A 10000-nucleotide genomic window follows, 5' to 3' on the forward strand; every position below is an offset into this window, starting at 1 on the left:
ACACACAAGCACATACATACAGACAAATATATGCACACTATATCCTGTTCTCATTCTGAAAGAAATTTTAAATGGAAATATTTGAAACCATTTTACTGGTATAAACACATAACCTGTAGAACAATAAATATTTGCATTATTTGCACATGAGTAACAAGTGGAACTATAATGGTATGCCATTTCTTTTATGAGATATTCGTCAGAAATTTCACATATTTCCTTTTGTTCCTGGAAGAGAATCTGATAAAATTAACTGATTTTTATCTTTCATATTTTGTCTTTAGCTATATTTATATTATCAAATAATATTTGTGTGGCACCTTGGGCAAATGTCTTCTGCCACAGACCTTGGGTTGGCCAAAACCTTGCAAGTGAAATATTATAGATGGAAACTGCATGGAAGCCATTGGAAAGAGCTTGTGAAACCTTTGACAACAGGTTGCTGTCCACTTTCACAGAAGTAACTGGAAAAGTAAAATGATGATGATGATGATGATGATGATAACTGAAAAACTAGACATTAGAGGAATCGGATGTTGTATGCAAGAAAAGAAGACTGCACTGGTATGGACATGTGATGAATATGGATGAGGACAGCTGTGTGAAGAAGTGCTGATTACTAAATGTGGCCAAAACATATGGAAGGAAACCCAGGAAGACATGAAGAGAAGTAGTTGAGACTGACCGCAAGAACCTGAGCCTGATGAAGGAGATAATAAAGGACCAGGATCTCTGTTGATATGAAGTTCTTGAAAAGACCCACCCTTGTCAGCAAAACTGAGTTCTGGAAGTTTTATGTAAAGTGCTCTCCACCCATGTTACAGTGACTCATCTCCATTCCTACCACCAATGCATTAGACCTGTCTCTTCTCCCTGCCCTGCCCCACTGCAGCTCCTGCAGACTACCAGCCATGTCATCTCTCTCTTGTCTTCCACTCTCACCAATAGCTGTATCATCTTCACTACTCCTACTGCATGCCTCACACCACTCCCAAATCCCTTCTGCATTCCTCTAACTGCCCCAACTCATCTGCCCTTCAACCCTACCAATTCTGGCAGTCTGTCTCCCGAATCTCATAATTCTCCTTCTTATACAATCTTGCAAACAAATTCTTCAACTGACATTGTGCTTTGTGGGGCCATCTAGGCACCACATCACCTTTATCTGTCTCCTGCAACTTCTACAGTTCATTTTTTTCTTTCTTGATGTAAGTAGCCATGTAAACCCTCCACAAGAATCTGCACTTCCTCACCTTAACAGCACAGGTAGCATGAAGAAAGTACCTAATCCATGCTGTAAATAGTAATAATAATTGAAAAATTCGGCATTAGAGGAATCAGTTGCTGTGTGCAAGGAAAGAAGACTGCACTGGCATGGACAGGAGATGCATATGAATGAAGACAGCCGTGTGAAGAAGAGCATATGGAAAAGTGGTGAGCTGGCAGAAACGTTAGCACGCCAGGCGAAATGCTTAGCGGTATTTCGTCTGCTGTTATGTTCTGAGTTCAAATTCCGCCGAGGTCAACTTTGCCTTTCATCCTTTCGGGGTCGATTAAATAAGTACCAGTTACACACTGGGGTCGTTATAATCGACTTAATCTGTTTGTCTGTCCTTGTTTGTCCCCTCTGTGTTTAGCCCCTTGTGGCTAGCAAAGAAATAGGTATTCTGTCTGCTGTTATGTTCTGAGTTCAAATTCCGCCGAGGTCCACTTTACCTTTCATCCTTTCGGGGTCGATAAATCAAGTACTAGTTACACACTGGGGTCGATGTAATTGACTTAATCCCTTTGTCTATCCTTGTTTGTCCCCTCTATGTTTAGCCCCTTGTGGGCAATAAAAGAAATAAGAACATATGGAAGAGGGAGACCATCTATAGGCACTACCTTACCATTATCTGTCTCCTGCAACTCCTACTGTTCATTTTTCTTTCTCTCTCCTTTTCTTTCTCGATGTGAGTAGCCATGCAAACCATCCACAAGAACCTGCACTTCCTCACCACCTTCTCATAGTTCAATCCCTTGCTTGCTAATATGAAGCTGACCCCCACCTCCAGTGTGTAATTCTGCAAGCTGTATGGTGACCTCAATCGTTCAGGTGGCATGAAAAAAAGCACCTGATCCATGTTGTAAAGTGGTTGGCATTAGGAAGGGCATCTAGATGTAGAAACCAAGCCAAAACAGATATTGGAGCACAATGCTGTCCTTGGACACATTAGATCCTGTCAGACCGTCTAACCAATACCAGTATGAAACACGGACATTAGACAACAATGACAGTGGAAGCAATGATCATGATGACAACAATGACGATATACATATAATGGGCTTCTTTCAGTTTCCGTCTACCAAATCCACTCACAAGGCTTTGGTCAGCCTGAGACTATAGTGGAAGACACTTGCCCAAAGTGCCATGCAGTGGGTCTGAACCTGGGACCATGTGGTCGGGAAGGAAGCTTCTTACCACACAACAACACCTATATATATATATATATATATATATATATATATATATATATAGGAGTGGCTGTGTGGTTAGTAGCTTGCTTACGAACTACATGGCTCTGGGTTCAGTCCCACTGCGTGGCACCTTGGGCAAGTGTCTTCTACTATAGCCTCGGGCTGACCAAAGTCTTGTGAGTAGATTTGGTAGATAGAAACTGAAAGAAGCCTGTCGTATATATGTATATATATATATGTGTGTGTGTGTGTGTGTGCACATTTGTGTGTCTGTGTTTGTCCCCCCAACATCGCTTGACAACCGATGCTGGTGTGTTTACATCCCCGTAACTTAGCGGTTCGGCAAAAGAGACCGATAGAATAAGTACTAGGCTTACAAAGAATAAGTCCTGGGGTCGATTTGCTCGACTAAAGGCGGTGCTCCAGCATGGCCACAGTCAAATGACTGAAATAAGTAAAAGAGTAAAGAGTATATATACACACAATTATGTGGGCTTTGGCTGGCCCGGAATTATAGTAGAAGACACTTGCTCAAAGTGTCACATAGTGGGACTGAATCCAAGATCACATGTTTGTAAAGCAAGTTTCTCAACCACACACCTGTGCCTTTTACTAACTTTAAAAATATTAAGACTGATTGTACCTAACTCCATGAATTAAAATTAGAATAATTAGGTTAAATGTAAATGAAAAAGATACCATATTAAATGCTTTGGGACTTTCTATTGTTTTTAATATTTTCCCTTGATTAGAAAAAGCAAAATATCCAATAATTGAGGAAGTGTGTATAATTAATTAATTGCATATAAATATCACTGAACTGACGTTGGTTCTTATTGTATCAAGTTGATTGAAGAGGAAAAATATTTTAACCTGAACAGGACACCATTCTACTGCTGCTGACTTTCTTTTGTAGGCAATTGGTGCCCTGTACTGCAGGCTGATGAGACATTAAACAATTCACTGTGATAATACAGTTGCTTTCAACTAGAGTCGCTCCTACCATGTGGGACCTACTTGCAGCTAAGTGGACTGAGCCATTTCAAAGTTCAGTGTGTCTTGAATGATGAAAGGCAAAGTTGACTTAGTGAGACTGGAACACTAAATTCAAAGAGATAACTAGATAGATATATAGATAGAGGTAGAGAGGTAGAGGTAGAGAGAGAGAGAGAGAGAGAGAGAGACAGACAGACAGAAGGGAGGGAGAGAGAAATAGAGATAATGAGGGAGAAAGAAAAAGAGGAAGAGTAAGAGAGAGGGGAAGGGGGGAGAGGAATAGAGATAATGAGGGAGAAAGAAAGAGAGGAAGAGTAAGAGAGAAAGAGATTAAGTAGAGTAAAAATTCTTTATTAATTTTGGCACAAAGCCAGCGATCTTGAGGGTGGGGGAAGTCAATTACATCAACCCAATACTTGACTAGTACTTTATTTTCTCAACCCTCAAAGGACAAAAGGTAAGTTGACCTCAATGATAATTGAACTCAGAACATAAAGAGGCAGAAGTAATGCCTCTAAGCATTTTGTCTGATGGGCTAATGATTCTGTCAGCTTGACACCTTTTAGAGAGCAAAGTCAATCTTAGTGAGATTCGAACTTAAAGAACTAGAACAAGTTCTTTAAGGGTTTGTTTTTTTTTTTTTTGCTGCTCTTATGATTCTGCCAAACTATCATTTCTTCAATTTCCCCATCCCACTTCTGTTATGTAGTTAACCCTTTCCAGATCAAAAGATTCCATAAGTATCTTTTCCAGACAATAAGACTCAATGTCATTTTCTCTTGTGCTATACAGATGAGAGATACATTTCCACCTGGATAGAATACCAATATTGTAAATAGCTTTTCTCATAGGAGGAATTGAATTTAGAACTGCAAATGAATCAATGAACCAGTGCAGAATTAAGCTACCCTGTAGTACCCACATAAAATGAGATGGACTTGAGTTATTGTAAGTTAAGTAACTTGTTTACTGATTTAAAGAAGTATTAATGTTAACCCTTTAGCATTTAAAATGGTCATATCTGGCTCAAATATTCTATGTGTCTTATGTTCAAACCAGACACATCTAACCCCTCACACCTATCCTAAAATATCATTCAAAGGAAACGACCATTTCATCAAAATCTTGAAGGTATGAGAAAATGCATGATTAATTTAAAATGATGTAAATAAATAAGTATTACATTTGACAAAGTAATCTAATGCTAAAAGGCAATGGAACAAACTATCAATCACTTACCTGGATGGCTACCTGTTGACAATAAATGAGCCTACAAACTATCAATCACTTACCTGGATGGCTACCTGTTGACAATAAATGAGCCTTTGACCTCTTACCTGGTGACAAATTGTAAAGGGTCAACCTTTGACAATACGCTATAAAGTCAAACAGTGAATTTAAGGCATGGCTATTAAGTGGTGACAAGTCACAAGCTGTCAACCTTTTATCAAGATGTCCAACCTTTGACAAGAAGTGTATAAACTGCAATATCTCAACTAGTGATAAGATATGAACTGTTTTCCTTTGATCTGGATATCTGGTGACATATATGTGTGTGTGTGTGTGTGCATGCATATATACAAAATAAATATCTATACTGGCTATAATCTTTATGGTTACCAAACATTAATGTGATGCTATGGAAACAAACAAAAAATGGTGGTGATGGAGAGGGGAGAATTTCCAAGTACAAAGGGTGTCCATTAAGGAAACCAAGCAAAATTAATAACAGTAGGTGAATGGACTGTTTTATTGTTGCCCATTGTTTTAATCTTTGTTACCCAACAGTAGCATGGGTTAGTGAAGTCAACGTAGACACACTTGGCACTTGGCCATTTGGACAAAATACTGGCAAGAGATAAGTTATTAACTTGTCTTATTGTACGTGTATGTGTGTGCATGCGTGTCTGTGTGTGTGTGAGGAAGAGAGGGAAAGAAAGAAAGAAAGAAAGACAGGCATGTTTGTGGTTCTGTATGTAAAATATCACTTTATATATTTCAGTGAAAGAGTAAAACATGTTTATGGGGACAGATATTTTTACAGCTGGTCACCTTTTGTACTTGCACACACAGACACAGACGCATATACATCCATACATAAGTATTCATATATTTGTATGTAAAGACACATGCACATATACATATATAAACTCATTTATAAAAGACATGTGTGTGTGTGTATTTGTAACTATATATTGAGAGAAAGAGAGAAAGAGTACAATGAATTTATAGAGGCATAGAATTTTACACAAACACACAAATACACATGTAGCTATATGTATATATATCTGCATCTATCTATCTATCCATCTATCTATCAATCTGTCTATCTATCTATCTATCTATCTATCTATCTATCTATCTATCTATCTATCTATCTATCTATCTATCTATCTATCTATCTATCTATCTATCTATCTATCTATCTATCTATCTATCTATCTACATATACATATATACACAAACACATACATACACACATATATATACTATATACATAAAACCCTAGCCATTGCCTATCTCTCTCTCTCTCTCTCTCTCTCTCTATATATATATATATATATATATATATATAAATATATATATAAATATATATATATACATACAGGTAGATAGATAGATATATATATAAACTCTTGGCCCTAGTATTAATTTTGCAACTTTTCTGCCAATTAAAAACAATATATATATTCATATTTTTCATGTATTTAGTTATATTTCTTCCACACTCACACATGCACTTACATATACATACACACACACATAAAACCCTAAGACTCTCCTATGTATGTATGTATGTATATGTATGTATGTATGTATGTATGTAGTATGTATGTATGTATGTATGATGTATGTATGTATATGTATGTATGTATGTATGTATGTATGTATTTACTTATGTGACGATGAATGAGAAATAGTAAGTCTATCAGATTTGACAATGACTTAGCAACTGCCAAAAAAAAAAAAAGAATGTAAATATATGAAAAAAGAGAAAAAGAAATGAGGAAGAAACAAAAAGAAAATACCTAAAGTTACTGTGTTCATCCACTGTTGATCTATGATGATAGTGACTTCAACTATACAGCACTACTGCAAGGAACACATCCAGGGAAGGGACCAAAAAATCACAACTGTTACTCCTGCCAATAATATACTTTCTTGCACCTGATGCTACAGAATTGATATTATTTCATCATCATCATCAACATCATCATCATCATCATCATCGTTTAACATCTGCTTTCCATTCTAGCATGAGTTGGATGATTTAACTGAGGTCTGGCGAACCAGATGGCTGCACCAGACTCCAATCTGATCTGGCAGAGTTTCTACGGCTGGATACCCTTCCTAACGCCAGCCACTCCGAGAGTGTAGTGGGTGCTTTTACGTGCCACCGGCACGAGGGCCAGTCAGGCGGTACTGGCAGTGGCCATGCCCAAATGGTGCTTTTTATGTGCCACCTGCACAGGAGCCAGTCCAGCGGCACTGGCAATGACTTCGTTTGAATGTTTTTTCACGTGCCACCAGCACCAGTGCCAGTAAGGCGACATAGGTAACGATCACTCTCGAATGGTGCCTTTTTATGTGCCATCGGCATGGAGGCCAGTTTGTTGCTCTGGCAACGATCATGCTCATATGGTACTCTTAGCGCTCCACTAGCATGGATGCCATGCGACACTCCCTCAGAAGCTAACAAAGGTCCATCATCTGTGGCTCTAAGGTGTTTAATCAATGAAGTCCTTAACTATGTAGCACTTCAGCAGGAGATTAACTTACATGATATGGGGGCAGAAAAACCACAACAGCTTCATCATATACAACTACACCTTCTCTGCACTTGGTGCAGACACATGGCTTAGTGGTGAGGGTGTTGGACTCATGATTGTAAGATTGTGGTTTCGGTTCCTGGACTGGGCAATGCATTGTGTTCTCCAGGAAAACACTTCATTTCACATTGCTCCAGTTCACTCAGCTGGTAAAAATGAGTAATCCTGCAAAGGATTGGTGTCGTGTCCAAGTGGGGAATATATATGCCATGAAAACCAGGAAACTGGTCTTTATGTGTTGGTATGACTTGAGAAAAAAACTTTATCTTGGCACCTGAAACTATGGAAGTGGTGATATTTCATTGACACAGATGTATGAAATACCTCAGCTATCACAACAAGACAATTTGAATTTTGGTTGGCGGTCTGTCAATACTGTGTGATACAGTCTTATTTGCTAGACACCGATGCTAGATTAGCACAAGGTTTATTAAAGTGAGAAAGAGCTGCATGTATACATGTTATACATGTACATCAGGCCCAACTCTCTTGTTCTCATACAATACACACAGTGGCAAGATAAAGTCAAAACCACAGAGATTAAATGAGATTGCAGGAGGGAATTGGCTGTAGAAAATCTGCCTCAGTGAATTGTCTGGCCCAATGTGTACATTAGAATGATGATGGTGAATCAATAATGATATATATCTGTATATGTGTGTGTGAATATATACATACATATATATATATATCATCATCATCGTTTAATGTCCGCTTTCTATGCTAGCATGGGTTGAACTGCATATATATATGTTTGTATGTATAATATATATGTACGCATGTATATATATATATAAATATATATATATAAGCTTGAGCTTTTCTGGGTTTATTTAGCCACCCAGTAACCAAAAAAAAAAAAAAATTTGGTCAAATTCCAGTATTTGAAAAGTAGTGCAATAGGTGTAAAATAACATGTAGTAAATGAATATGAAAAAAAAATGTGTGCTGGCAGGGACAGGGGAGAGGACTTGGAAAATTCACATCAGGAATGTTCCAAGTCCTCTCACCACTAGCCTGTTCATCGGTGAAATTTTTTTCTTCATATTCGTTTACTAAACATTATTTTACACCTAGTACACTATTTTTTTATTCATTTTTTGCGATGGAGGGTGGGGTGTGGACTCAGATAATTCACATGATCCAGTTACCCCACTTCGACACCTGGTCTCAAAAACGCAAAAAATAGTGTAATAGGTGTAAAACAACATGTAGTAAATGAATATGAAAAAAAATGTGTGCTAGCGACACTATTTTTTTTTCATTTTTGTGACTGGGTGTTAATATTGAGTCCTCTCCCCTGCTCCTCATTTGCCAGCATGCATTTCTTTCATATTAGTTTACTACATGTTGTTTTACACCTATTACACTATTTAAAAAAAATTTTTGTGACCAGGTGTTAATGTTGAGTTTTTGGATTCTGTGAGATTGATTGTGTGAATTTTCCGAGTCCTTTCCTCCACCTGTTCGCCAGCGTGCATTTTTTTTCATGTTTTTTTGCTCGGGTCAAACACTGTTTGCCTAGTTCAGGAATCGAAACCACAATCTTACAATCACGAGTCCAACACCCTCACCACTCAGGTCAAAACAGTAACCAAAAGGGCAGATGTAAAGAATGCGGACCGCACCCCCTTTCGTTTTTCTTTTTTTAACATAATCTTCCATTTCTGAGTATGGAGATTCTGATTCTGCAAAACCCCACCCCAAAAATAACAGCATTTTAAAATTTTAATTTCACCACCAATTCTTCAATTTTCACTTTTTTCAGAAATTTCTGTTTGCAAAATACTTAGGAAAATACAGAGATAATGATTCTGAAAAAAACAAATTTTTCTAAAGTTTCAATTTTTAAGAAAAAAGTGTAAACTGAAGAATTTGGGAGGAGTTTGGGGGTGGGGGAAATAATTTTAAAATGCTGTATTTTTTTTTTAGAATCAGGATCTCCGTACTTGAAAATGGGGGATTACTCTTTTACTAGTTTCAGTCATTTTGCCGAACTGCTAAGTTATGGGGACATAAACACACCAGCATCGGTTGTCAAATGATATTGGGGGACAAACACAGACACACAAACACACACACACACACACACACACACATATACATACACATATATATGATGGGCTTCTTTCAGTTTCTATCTACCAAATCCACTCACAAGGTTTTGGTCAGCCCGAGGCTATAGTAGAAGACACTTGCCTAAGGTGCCACGTTGTAGGACTGAACCTGGAACCATGTGGTTGGTAAGCAAGCTACTTACCACACAGCCACTAAAAAAAAAAAAAAGCAGGTGCGGTCCACATTCTTTATGTCTGCCACCAAAAGAAGAAAAAAATAAACAACAACAAAAAAGCTGAAAGGAAACAACCACTAATTTTTTGAATAATTTATGCGAGTGTGATTAGCAAGTTCATGTTGTACCCAACATGTTTTCAAATTCAGTCCACTGCAAAAATATCTTGGGCAAGTGTCTGCTACTAGAACTCTAGAGTGACCAATGCCATATAAGAGAGCTTCAGATACAAAAACAGCAGGGAGCCCAGTGTGAGTAAGTATGTGTGTTTGTTTGTGTATGAATGTTAGGCAACTGTTACTTGTTACTTGTCCTGTTTTCCATTTGTTTCTCTCGTTGTTTGTGTATTCAACTCATTTGTTCTCGTATTTCATGTTGTTTACTGCTTGTGACTGCGAAGACCTCTTGGGGCAAGTGAAATCGA

The 10000-nt window shown here is 37.8% G+C and overlaps 1 protein-coding gene across 1 annotated transcript in view; it reads right to left on the minus strand.

Annotated features, from left to right (window-relative positions):
- Nucleotides 1-10000, minus strand: part of LOC115213221 (UPF0705 protein C11orf49 homolog) — a 63807-nt gene that overhangs the window by 413 nt on the left and 53394 nt on the right. The gene's annotated exons all lie outside the window — the stretch shown is intronic.

This window comes from Octopus sinensis, linkage group LG6 (genome assembly GCF_006345805.1).
Source record: "Octopus sinensis linkage group LG6, ASM634580v1, whole genome shotgun sequence".
NCBI lineage: Eukaryota > Metazoa > Mollusca > Cephalopoda > Octopoda > Octopodidae > Octopus > Octopus sinensis.